The 12,454-nt window shown below is 49.2% G+C and overlaps 1 protein-coding gene across 2 annotated transcripts in view; it reads right to left on the bottom strand.

Moving 5' to 3' along the window:
- Positions 1-12,454, bottom strand: part of LOC142573224 (proteasome adapter and scaffold protein ECM29-like) — a 233,850-nt gene that overhangs the window by 115,844 nt on the left and 105,552 nt on the right. The window lies entirely within an intron of this gene.

The raw sequence follows: 12,454 nt of genomic DNA, 5'->3' as shown, positions 1-12,454 counted from the left end.
CAAATATTAGGCATATCGGCGCTCGTACTGTGACAGGAAATACCGGGTGCACGTGTGTATAATTAAGGAATACACACTGTTTTCCGTGGCAATAGCCCCTTCCCACGCTTGCTATGCTTCACTGCAACACTTTTCCGTATGCTTCACCAATGTAACATATCTGTACAGAGGGAACCGGCATTATGCAATGCACCGTGTTTTCTAAGTTTCTAAGCCAATCGCGAGGGCCCCAAAGGCGGAGTCCGTGCCATTGCTGACAGCAGCTAATTCTTTCAATAAAAAACTCTGCACCCAACGGCAAGAAGCTTCATAGCGAACGTCGAAGCAGCTAGGCCTAGCGTTGCCGCAGTGGTGGTAACGACAGCCAGCGGATCTGCGTGCAAGAATGCCGGTTCGAGGTGGCGAAGTAATCAAAACGGCAGCGGTGGTGCCTTTGATTATTGCCGTTTCGGACCTGCGGTCACGGCAAAAAGTGCGGAAAATCGGACGGCAAAGGGTTCGTGCTTCCGAAATTTCACATGTTCTGATACGTTGACTCTGGGGTACGTGGCGGTGCCGCGAAGCCGTCCAAATTATCGGGAATCCGTAAAGTTGGTCGTTGACTGCACACTGGCAACTCCTCCAGCCGACGACCGGGCGTCAAAGACGATTCATTACGATTCCTGTCTGTTACTCGAGCGAGCATTACCGCGACTTTCAAACCTTTCAATAAAATTGCCGCTAATTTTTCCTGATAGAGGCCCTAATTCCCTGAGTTTTCCCTGACTTTTTCCAGACTACTCAAAATACCTGAGAATTCCCGGTTTTCCCAGTTCTCCCGGTTGGTAGACACCCTGGATAATCTAAGACCGATTTCGCTTACGTCTTGAGTCGGCGAAGTCATGCAACATGCATTTCTCACCCGCATGACCGACTTTCTTGAAGACCGTGACGCATTCCCGCACCACCATGCTAGGATTCTGCCGCAATCTCTCTGCACAGGATGTATTGCTTCAGCTTAAACACCAGATTGTAGACGACAATACTAGCTACACTAAGGCAATTCTCTGCCTAGATATTAAAAAGGCCTTTGACAACGTTAAACACGAAGCAATCTTAAAAACAGAACATTAAGACTACGCCAAAGAACCTATAATTATGTTGGAGATTTCCTCATGGGCAGGAGCGCACGCGTTGTCGTCGGCGACGAGGAATTGCCGGAATTTGAGACAGGCTCGTCCGGCATACCACAAGGATCTGTCATATCACCATTACTCTTTAATTTAGTTCTACTCAGTCTACCCAAGAAATTAACAGAAGTAGAAGGATTGCATCACAGTCTCTACGCGGATGACATCAACCTCTGGGTACCCGGGGAAGGACGTGACGAACACGTCGAGCAAACGCTACAGGCAGGAATAGATGCGGTCCAGAATTACTTGCGTGGAACGAGCCTCGAGTGCTCGGCTACCAAGTCCGAACTATTAATCTACAAACCGACAAGGAGAGGTCATAAAACCCTGCGTGACGAAGAAAAGGAATACTCCAACATACATATTGTATTGGCAGATGGTACTCCCGTACCACACGTAGACAAAATTAGAATCCTGGGTTACACCTGCAGGCAAATGGCCATAACGGAGAGATGGTGCGAAGACTTCGTCGTTCGGTAGATGACACGATCTGACTCTTGCGTCACATCACGAATAGACACAATGTTATGCGTGAAGACTGCACGATCCGTCTAGTGCAGGCGTATGCAATAAGCCACATAACGTATTTTGCCCCCTACCTGAAGTGGATAGTGTGTGAAAAAAACAAGGTCGAATGCATGATACGAAAGGCTTTGAAGAGGGCGGTCAGCGTTCCACTCAACGTGAGCACTGACAAGTTTCTAGAGCTTGGACTTCACAACTCACTTGATGAGTTAATCGAGGCACACAAGGTAGCGCAATACGAACGATTATCGAAGAAAAAGACAGGTTGATGCATCCTCGAATTGCTCGGCATCACGTACCACACTCAGCATGGAAAAAAGGCGGTGGTTCCGGCCTCGCTCCACGACCGCCTGATCATCCCGCCATTTTTCAAGAACATGCACCCGACACACCACACCGGGAGACACAACAAACGAGCAAGCAACCTTCAGAAGTTTGGCAAGAGCCAAACTTCTGAAGCAGTTTGGCAAGGCAGTGTACATAGACGGTGCGTGGTACGGAGGAGGGAGAAGTGCACATACGATCGCGGTTGTAGACCGCATGGGTAAGTGCCTCGCGAGCGCCATGGTGACCATGGGACACAATGAGGCAGCCGAAGAAGCCGCGATAGCCCTAGCACTCGCCGCAGTGCCGAACGTTGCAATCGTGATCAGCCACTGCGAACGCTGCGATCATGATCAGGAAGCGGCCCGCATACTCCAAATTTGCAACGACGGCAACTCGTCATTGCCCTCGCAACCCCAAAATTCTAAGGTCTTCCTCCTCTGGACCCCCGCAGATACTGATGTCCCGCTCGCGGGCAACGAGGCGGCCCACGCCACGGCTCGAGCTCTTACACGCCGAGCCGCCGCACATTATGTGGCCGCCGCTGCCGCCCCCGAGAGAAGGGCGTCGGATCTGCCGGATCGGGACACTACGACAGAAATGCAGCATTAAGAATCACAGTGGGCATGGGACGATCGCCTAACCACGTTCAGAGATCTCACCCAACGCTACAGACTCTAAAGACGCACATTCCCGCCACCGCATGATAACTTAAAAAGAAAAGAGGCCGTAACTTTACAGTTCCTCCAGAGACACACCTACTCTAGCCCCGCTGTCTTACATCACGGCTACCCGGGTTTATATCTAACAGATGAGTGTAAAGCTTGCGGACAGAGAGCAATGCTGCGACACATGCTCTGGGAACGTGCCGGCAACAACGGTACTGAAACCACCTCCGTTCACGATGCATCCATAATCGTGGCTGTTGCCAGAGTACAGGAAGCCTCGAGCTCGCTTCTTCCCAACAACGCCCTGGCTGTGGGAGTCACCTGGGACCTTCTCCATTGGTGTCATCGTCGTTGGGAGGCAGCTCTCAAAAGTTCTGATTTGGCAGACCAGTTCTGGGCCGTCCGGCAAGCTAAAGATGCCGCCCGAGTCCAAGGACTTCGAGCCGCCACCTGAGGCCACCACAACAAAACCTGCTGGACCATTCTTTAATAAAGTTTCACCTTCTTCGACGAAATGCGCCCGCGGGTATTCCCTTCTTTTTTTTTCCCTGCCACAGGCGATATGGGGGGGGTCAACTTACATTTGAGTCGACTTACAATCGTGTAAATACGGTATTTATCTATGCGTGCGAAAATAAAATTTATAGTTGAAACTTAGCGCTGTCTCTGTGTTTCTTTCTACGTCCTCATTCAGTTGCGCTTACACACTCTATCATAGCCAGAAATGAGCAGGAACTGCATGCTCCATTTGTCACAAAGGAGAACGCGACACAGCAGCCATGGTGTAGATGTGGCAGCAAGCCGTGCAAGAATGCAATGCTGCCAGAGGGAAATGGGTGAAGTTTTATCACGGTCGCAGTCCGGCCTGTCTGGCCAAGAGTTTATGCACACTTAGCACCGAGCCCCTCTAGCCACGCCGTGCCAAGCTTCAGCTACTTATCATCCTATACTACAGATGGCGGTAGTTGTCTGATCGGTCGACGAGTCCGGCTCTTCCAATGTGTCAGGCAGCGGCCAGTGAAGTTGGATTTACCCTCCGCTTTAAATGTGACCTGCAGCAACATACCAATCAGTTGCTGCTGCAGCACTAGTGGACAAATGCATGGTGAGCGAGTGCTTCTTCGTTTGTCGAAGGCGCAAATGCAACACGCTTGCTTCAGTGAACCTCAACAGCATGCCACTGGTCAGCCAAACTAGCGTGCAGAACATCCTAGACTGCAGACGGCAGAAACTAGACTGCAGAACATCCAATTTCCACTGATGTAGCGTAACTGCGCCATGTGCAAATCACGTTTACATTAAGCCAGACTATACTGCACCATTAGCTTGGCCAACCCAATGCGCTCTTCTTCGAGTGCAGGCACAACGCATCAAGGCACTGCTGTTGAACATGGACAACCAAAAGCTGGCTAGACTCTGAGAATACCGCATATTAAACGAATATCGCAGGTGCAGAACGGCGTTGTCACAGTGCACGAAGCAGCTAACAAAGTATACTAACCCGGTGGCTAGCAGACGTGTGGGACCTGTTTGCCAATACACTGGAACGGAATACAGATAAACTTCAATATAACGGAGTCTGTAAAATCGGCAATTTGCTTCGTTATATCAGAATTTTGCTGTAGTGAACTGCAACCTCTTATGCAAATAAGTACAGTCACCGATCGATGTTTCTTACATGAAAAGGGGCTGCAGAATTGTCTGAACTATCAGGCAATCGAATAAAGCAAATTTGGATGAGAAAACAATTTATTTTGATAAATTTAGAAGTCGGCGATAAATGATACAGTTTCATGCCATGTATGTCAACAATGTCTTCAAATCAGTGGTACGAATTAAGCGAAGCCAGCCACAGTTTCACGTGCACTCCGCCCCCGCGGCTGATAGTGTCGCCCACACTGGGATGAGGCTATCAGGAAAAGTGCCGACAGCAGGGAGTGAATGCTTCCTCTGCCTCTCGCTCCAACAGGTCACCAAAACTACAGATTATGCAACCTCCAATACTAAATGTGCGGTAAGACAGCTCACATGGTGCCACGCCATCTCAGCACACTCACTCTTTGCACAAGTGGCAGATCACCTCTAAAGCAGGGTGTATGGCTGCACATGTGCTCAGTCGTGCTTACAGCCATGCGCAACCACAACTGAGACGCTTTAACTGTATACATCATTATAACCCATTTCTTCATAACAAGGTTGAGTGTATCTGTCTCTTATTACTGCACGATGTGCCATGTTCAGAAACCATCGCTGTTAAATGCTGTGAGCACTTACGTTAATGCCAAAAAGCAGCCCGTAAAAAAAAAACATTGCGCTTATGTTTCGATCAGTTATGTCAGTTTCCATAATTTCGTTTACCTTTCTGTTGTACCTGCTTCAGTCTTCGCAGCAGGGTGGTCAAAAGTGACTGCCTAGTTAGGAAGCATCCGATTTTATATGTGACCGTGAAAGCCTCCTGCTGCTGTGGAAACATTGGAATAGCGACCAATTCTGAAAGTTTTTGAGCGTGTTGCCAACATATCGGCCTCCCAATGAGCAACACTGAAAATCACAACACTGCTGTGACTACTAAAATGACATCATACCCATTGCATTTACACATATGATAGCACAATTATTCCATTCATGCTCATCTTCCCTTTCCACCTACAGTGGGACAGGGCTATTACTTAGCTGTCATTCTACCCTGGAAACTGCGGTGGGAAGTTTGCAATTTGCATTAAACTGTTGATAAGAATCATAGCGTGTGCTCCAATTGTGGCCAGCGTCAGAGACAGTCTACATAGACAACTAAGAAGACAGCTGAGACAGCTTCAAGGCCATGTAATGGAACGCATTTCTAGCCGTCTAGAAGATGTACGGATGATGCTTCAGTGACGTAATGTCACCTCGTGGCAACAAGAACAAGTTGAGAAAAGCAGACAATTCCTGTATTTTAAGTCTTTTCACCTGCAAACCTATCAAAAATACAACAATGTAGCTTGCATTAAGGGCATAGAATAGCATGTCTACGTTTTCTTGTGCACAGACAACCTTCCTGTCGGCTTTCCAAGCATCCTGCTCAGCCGCCATCTTGTTTGGAGAGGAAAGTAGGCTGCATCGTTTTTTACTTTGATGCTGTATTCGCGAAGCCGTATACTTTGACATCTTCATGAAATTGGAACAAGATTTCAGATGGCCACTGTCCCCTTAGCCGTCTACTTTGCCGTCTACAGCAAGTATTAGAACACAGAAATACTCTCGATCTTCTCGCCATGTACAGCACATGCAGGACTGCTGAGTGTACACGGAGCTCCAGGACCATACAAAATGCGTACATACTTTTTCTTACCCATTTTCGTACCCATTTGGGAACTACCCAATACTTCAACTCATGCCTTGCGTGGCTCCTTTCCAAATTTCAAGCCAAAAAGCAGTGCCTAGTGCTTATGTGTGGTATACCAAGCTGCACTTATTAGCAGTAAATGCTGGCAGAGATTGGCCTACACTCTAATGACCAGACCCTTTGGTCATTGCAAGAGCACACAGCATGGCTGCAAAAAGCCTTTCTCCCACAGCTATGTGCTAGTGGTGTGCAATGTCGTATTCATCCTTGGCACGGGGGCTTCTGCTTCCCACGTCACCCAAGATTGGCCAGTCTTGGGCGCTGTGGGAGGCAAATAAACCTGTCCTCCATCAACTTGGGCTCTCAACTATGTGTTTTTGTTGAGCAGCACTGTGTGCATTTCGTAGGACCAGCTCAGCAGATTATGCACAGTGACATCTAACGCAGTGGTGCAGGTAAAACCAAACCCATGGTGGCCAGCACTCCTGAGAGTACTGTAGCGACACACAAGGTCACTTGAAACTGAGTTACAAATGAGTTACTGAGAACCCATCCACGCAAGGGAGGATCAGATACATTGACAGCTGTTTTAATTGTGTGGAAAGACACACCCGAGTCTGTTTTTCTCCGACTAGACAAGCATTGTGGCATCCTGCAATGGCGCATTACTCAGCAAAACGTACGGTGGTAAGCCGAGTGAATGAGTAAATGCTCTGACTTTTGTGTACTTATGTATAGATCACAAGAGGCGGTCATCGTTTGTTCGAGTTTTACCGATGCTGTGTGGCGTGGCGGTGGCGGCGCAGCTTCTGGTGTGTTGCAAGCGTCCTCCACGAGGCGGCTCCAGTAACTACACCAAGTGCACAGGTGTGAAAGGGAAAGGGAAGGGCAGGCAGTTTTTGGCCCACGTCGCAAGCATCTAGTTAGAGGAGGCACTGCCTAAGCACACATACTATAGCACATGGAGGAAGCTACGGAAGCCAGCCTTGAAGTGCCCACGAGGCAGCCATTTTGAAATGCCAATGACGATATGGTAACGCAGATTTAGGGTCATACTCGATTCTAACATGCACGCAATTTTTGGAGTTGTTCTATCAGAAAGAAAGTGCGAGTTAGATTTGAGTAAATATGGTAGTCTACAAAAATTATTTCAGGGGAAAAAATTAGTTTTAGTATTGCATTTTACCCTGCCATCAGCTGAAAAGATTATAGAAGCTTTCAGATCAGCCTTAAAATCAAGTGCTGCAATAAGTGCTTAATTTTTTTTTCGTTCGTGTTTTGCTTTCCCCAGTGCATTTTCACTATCCTGATGAAGTGAAATACAAATGTCGTGGGCAATCCAACTTGAATGCACACTGTCGGTAGTGCCCAGCAATTTAGCCAGCAAAATACAAGAAGTTCTTCCATTCAATCCTCAATATATGCAAGTGAATTTGCATCCTCTTGAACAAAACAATATGTTTTCAAGAGAATATATTGTTAGCCGAACGAAGGATTAAGAACTGGAGACTATTTACAAGGTATATTTACAAAGATTGTGGCGACGCGCGACTCTCGCGCGTCCCCTGATACGTTTTTCCCGCACAGCACATCTCCTGTAATCCGGCTTCGCGGCGTGGCCTGGCGCCCGCGGCGGTCGGAGTGGTTGAGGCGCAGTACGACAGATGGCGCGAGTGTTGCGCTGCTAACGCCGCCGACAGGCGGGGTTACTTGGGCGCCGAAAGACGAGGCGCTTGCTCTCTTGGGCTGCGGTCGGCATACGACGCGGACGTCACGCGCATGCACCGATCCATGCTTCTGCGAGACCGTCTCGCGTGGCATCCTTCGAACGCGCCACCGTTCGCGTGACCGCACGCGCGAACGACCAGCCGTTGGGTTCCAGCATGGGGTGAACATATTCGCTCGCTATCCGGTCGCGGTGAGTCGGACTTCCTAGATTTGATACGCGCCCATCGGCATGTTTTGTGGATAGCAACTCGGCTAACAGCCATTGATCTATGAAAGGTGCAATAAATGCCCTTGTGATTGTTTGCACTACTGTGTGGTAGTTCCTTTGGTCCAAGAGTACGGGTGAGAGACCACCCATCTGGATGCCCAACGTGGACCTCTTGGGGCATCGGACGATAGTTTTAGCAGTTCTGCTTCATTCAAGACCTTTGTTTGAACAGAACCGTAGGGCTAGCGTGGATTTTTATCGCTAGCGTTGGCGGCGTGCTTTCTTGAGCGAGGCGACGGTGGCTGTAGTGTGTTTGAATATGTCAACATGCTAAGCCTTTTCGCAAGTGCTTTTTTTAATGACATTCGTCGGTACGAGAGCCACGTCGTCTGCATCCTGGGAGAGCGAGGCTTAGGGCCTGCGGAGCATTGGCAAACCTGAAGTGAGTGAGTACGAAAGCCTCGTGGGTGGTCCGAATTTCTTATGTAAATAGCTTCTTCTATCTCTTTGACTGATGAAGTCGCGGCTCTGGGAGCCGGGTGGCCGCGGGCCACGGGTGCCACTACGGGCTGACTGGAATTTCGGCCTGGCACCGAGCGCTCCGACACCGTCTGCGACGGTGGGCGCCGTCAACTCGGATGCTGTGTGCACCGAGCGGGATAGGACCACCTAACAGAGCTGACATCTCCTCGCGGCTGCCTGTGTTGCGCCCATTCCGGGTGTTGTTTTTTGGATGCCGGTTGTTGTCAGGGTAGCGACGCTTTAGGCCTAACGCTTTACGGAGCTGCCTGTCGCACGTGGAGGGACACAACCTGGTGGACCGTGGCTTTGAGGTGTTGCACTTTGCTTCCCTCATTCTAGTTAGCCTCGCACGAATTGAAATTACTCGTTCGACTCAAGGAAGCGAGCTTCGTTCACATGAACTTAGCATCTGAGTAGCTGCCCGATCTTTTGTTAGCCGATTCGAACATCGTACCATGTGGGCGATGCGCATCCAGAATTCCTCTCCCTTTCACTACTTTAGTGTTTGCCAAGTGTGTTAAGTGTACACAGTGTGATTGGAGTCACCCCTGGTTTTCCGTCACCTGCACATCATCTGCACTGCTGCCCCGGACTACGATCGAGTCACCCCGGGCGATGGTGATGCTGTGGCCAGTTCGGCGCAGCGACTTCGGCGGCCTCCTGTATCCAGCTCAGAACCCTCGGCGGCGGACAAAAGAGCCGGCGGTCACCGACAGCTATGGCGGCTCTTGCCAGCAGGGCGAGTCGGCGTGAGCGACGCTTGCTCGTACCGACTACTGCGTCACTGTTTCCGGAGTCCTGGCCTGGAATCGTGCCGTCGAGTCTGTAGAGCTGCTGCTGTGACTAGTGGACTAGCGGTGTACCCAAGGACAATGTCGGCTCGCATGTTATGGACAGCGTGTGGACATTTCCTCGGCGCGGCCACTGTTGCATGTACTACCTTGTTCACGAAGCATGCGTTGATGTTAGACCATGTGACATGTTTCGCTGGAATATGTAGTGATCTAAGGTTGGGGGGATGTGGGGACGCGCGACTCTCGCGCGTCCCCTGACATGTTTTTCCCGCATAGCGCGTCTCCTGTAATCCGGCTTCGCGGTGTGGCCTGGTGCCCGCGGCGGTCGGAGTGGCTGAGGCGCAGTACGAGAGATGGCGCGAGTGTTGCCCTGCTAACGCCGCCGACAGGCGGGATTACTTGGGCGCCAAAAGACAAGGCGCTTGCTCTCTTGGGCTGCGGTCGGCGTACGACGCGGACGTCCCGCGCATGCACCGATCCATGCTTCTGCGAGACCGTCTGGGGTGGCATCCTTCGAACGCACCACCGTTCGCGTGACCGTACACGCGAACGACCAGCCGTTGGGATCTAGCATGGGGCGAACATATTCGCTCGCTATCCGGTCGCGGTGAATCGGACTTCCTAGATTTGTGGCGCGCCCATCAGCATGTTTTGTGGATAGCAACTCGGCTAACAGGCATTGATCTACGAAAGGTGCAATAAATGCCCTTGTGATTGTTTGCACTACTGTGTGGTCGTTCCTTTGGCCCAAGAGTACGGGTGAGAGACCACCCCACAAGATTAACGGCAGTGCTGGCCAGTTCAGCCGACAGCTTGCGAGCCAGAGTGTGTTCATTGTCTTTGTCGGGATGTCCGCGTGCATAGTCCACAAGAAACACACAATATGTATTTATCAATATGAACCACCATATGCAGGGAGCACATGCAGCAGGGTAAAATTATGCGCTCACAGAGACAAAGTTCACAATGCCGTTAGACGTGGCGGGCCGTTCATAGTATGCACAGTGCTCCCTTCATACTGAAAACAACGAAGTGAGGCCTGCTATCGAGGATGAGGGGCATGTGTGACATGCAGCACTGCGTAAGTCTCTACACCAAATATGCCCAACAGTACATTCGCAAACTGAATTATTCTGACGTTGTTCACTGATCAATTCGATTTGGCGGTATTCGCACACCCCTAGAAGTTTGTTTTTGTTTCTTTTTTTCTAATAAAAGATTACCTGTTCTTTTTGATCATGAGATCTCAGTAGATATATGCAGTAGAAACTTGTGCAAACATTTTGGGAAAAAAGAAAGTGAGAAAAAACATACCAGCTGAGAAAACATACAATTCGTGGTCACTAAAAAATTTGGCAGGCTCAAATGTAGTTTAGATCTATGTACAGTCAATGACCAATTTTACGGTCACACAACTTCTTGGAGATGCCCAATAATTCTGATGCCTTCGTGGCACCGCCTCTTATCCCATAAAGCCAATGTTTAAGGATGTCTGAAATTTCGGACCGTGAAATCCTTCACCTTTTGATTTTCCAGGCTTTCTTGCCATGACTGCAATTTTGAAATAAAATTAACTGAAGCCACCACTGCCACCATCCTGATTATCTTGCAGCATTGTACCAGTGTTCTCACAGGCCAATACGTGGACAGTCGTAACCACCACAGCAATGCTAGGCCTAACTGCTTCGACATTTTCTACCAAGCTTTCTGCTATTCAAAGCCATGTCTTTCATTGAAAGAATTTGTTGCTGTCAACAAGTGCACTAACTCCACCTTCGTCATCCTCGTGGACGGTTTTGTAGCGCAGAAAGTATGACAAGTGTTGCATAATGCCAATTCCCAAAAGTCGGCTTCGCCGCAATGCAAGGATGTCACACGGTCAAGCATATGCAATGTATTGTGGTGAAGCATACCAAGGATAGCAAGTGGTCACTGCCCCAGGACACAGTATGTATTCTTTAATTATACAAGCTTGCACTCACTGTATCCTGTCACAGTATCAGCATCAATATGCTTAATAAGTGTACTGGCAGGCCTTTAAAGCTATATTGGACGTGCCTGTGGCGATTCGAGCCCTTGAGGGCCATAAAAAACACACATTCATTCTTTCGAACTACCCAATGTTTCGAGTGTTTTGTAGCACCTACGGAGTCTGAAAAATCGCACATTGACTGTAATGCGAAGCGTAGCATGAAGCATTGCAGCACGAGACGCCGACGTGCACAGAGCTGGTAGGGCACGAGCAGCTCGAGATGCATCATCATTTTTGCGACTTCGACAAGCTTACATTTCCGCTCCTCAAATTCGACATGGGTCAGGAGATTCATCATGATCATACATTTTAGCGTGAGGTTTTGACATCTCTATACTCGGCGGGAATCATTGCAATGTACATAGAGCTGGTGTGGCCCGAGCGACTAGACATGCATGTTGGCATTTTTCTACTGCGTAGTGCTTTAACATTGCAACTGGAAACCAAACAGCACATCGAGCTGGTGGATGACACCAGAATAAGATGCCTATGATGCTGCCAGAGCAAAACACAACACTCACTTCTCACCACCTGCAGCAGGGAACAGCAGCATGTTTGTGTTATCACCTATTAAAAGCAACGCCGCACGCTTCCAACAAAACACCCCACACGCTGTGAAATAGATAGGTGCAGATGCTTAACGCAATTGGGTTGGCAGTGATAGCTGTGAATGTGGCGTGTGACAAACCACAAGGAGACTTGTTGGTACCAAAAAGGAAACTGAGTGCACAGCAGAGTTTTCACATGACACGGACAGGCGAGAACTGCAGAGAAGCTGCTGCGGCGTGTGGCTACTGTTCGGCACGCGGCTACTGCACATGCACATTGTGCTTTTTTTTGTTCACATGGGATTTAGCAACTGGAAAACGTATGACACGATCGCAGTTTGGTAATTTACTGGATTTAGTGCTAAAAGATTGTTTTCTGGGAACATATGAGCAGGTAAAAAAGAAGTGTAACTGTATTGATTCATTTTTTGTTTTCGATCGCGAATGTTGGCGATGGAAAGTTGCATATAACATATGGGGATGCGAGACTCTCATGCGTCCCCTGATATGTTGCTTTCCCGCATAGCTCCTGTCTCCTGCAATCCGGGCTTCGCTGCGTGGCCTGCGTGATGCCCGCGGCAGTCGGTCTTGTTGAAGCGCAGTATGAG

This window comes from Dermacentor variabilis, chromosome 2, assembly GCF_050947875.1.
Source record: "Dermacentor variabilis isolate Ectoservices chromosome 2, ASM5094787v1, whole genome shotgun sequence".
NCBI lineage: Eukaryota > Metazoa > Arthropoda > Arachnida > Ixodida > Ixodidae > Dermacentor > Dermacentor variabilis.
The sequence above is the reverse complement of the archived record's forward strand: the minus strand, read 5'-3'. Positions and strand labels throughout refer to the sequence as shown.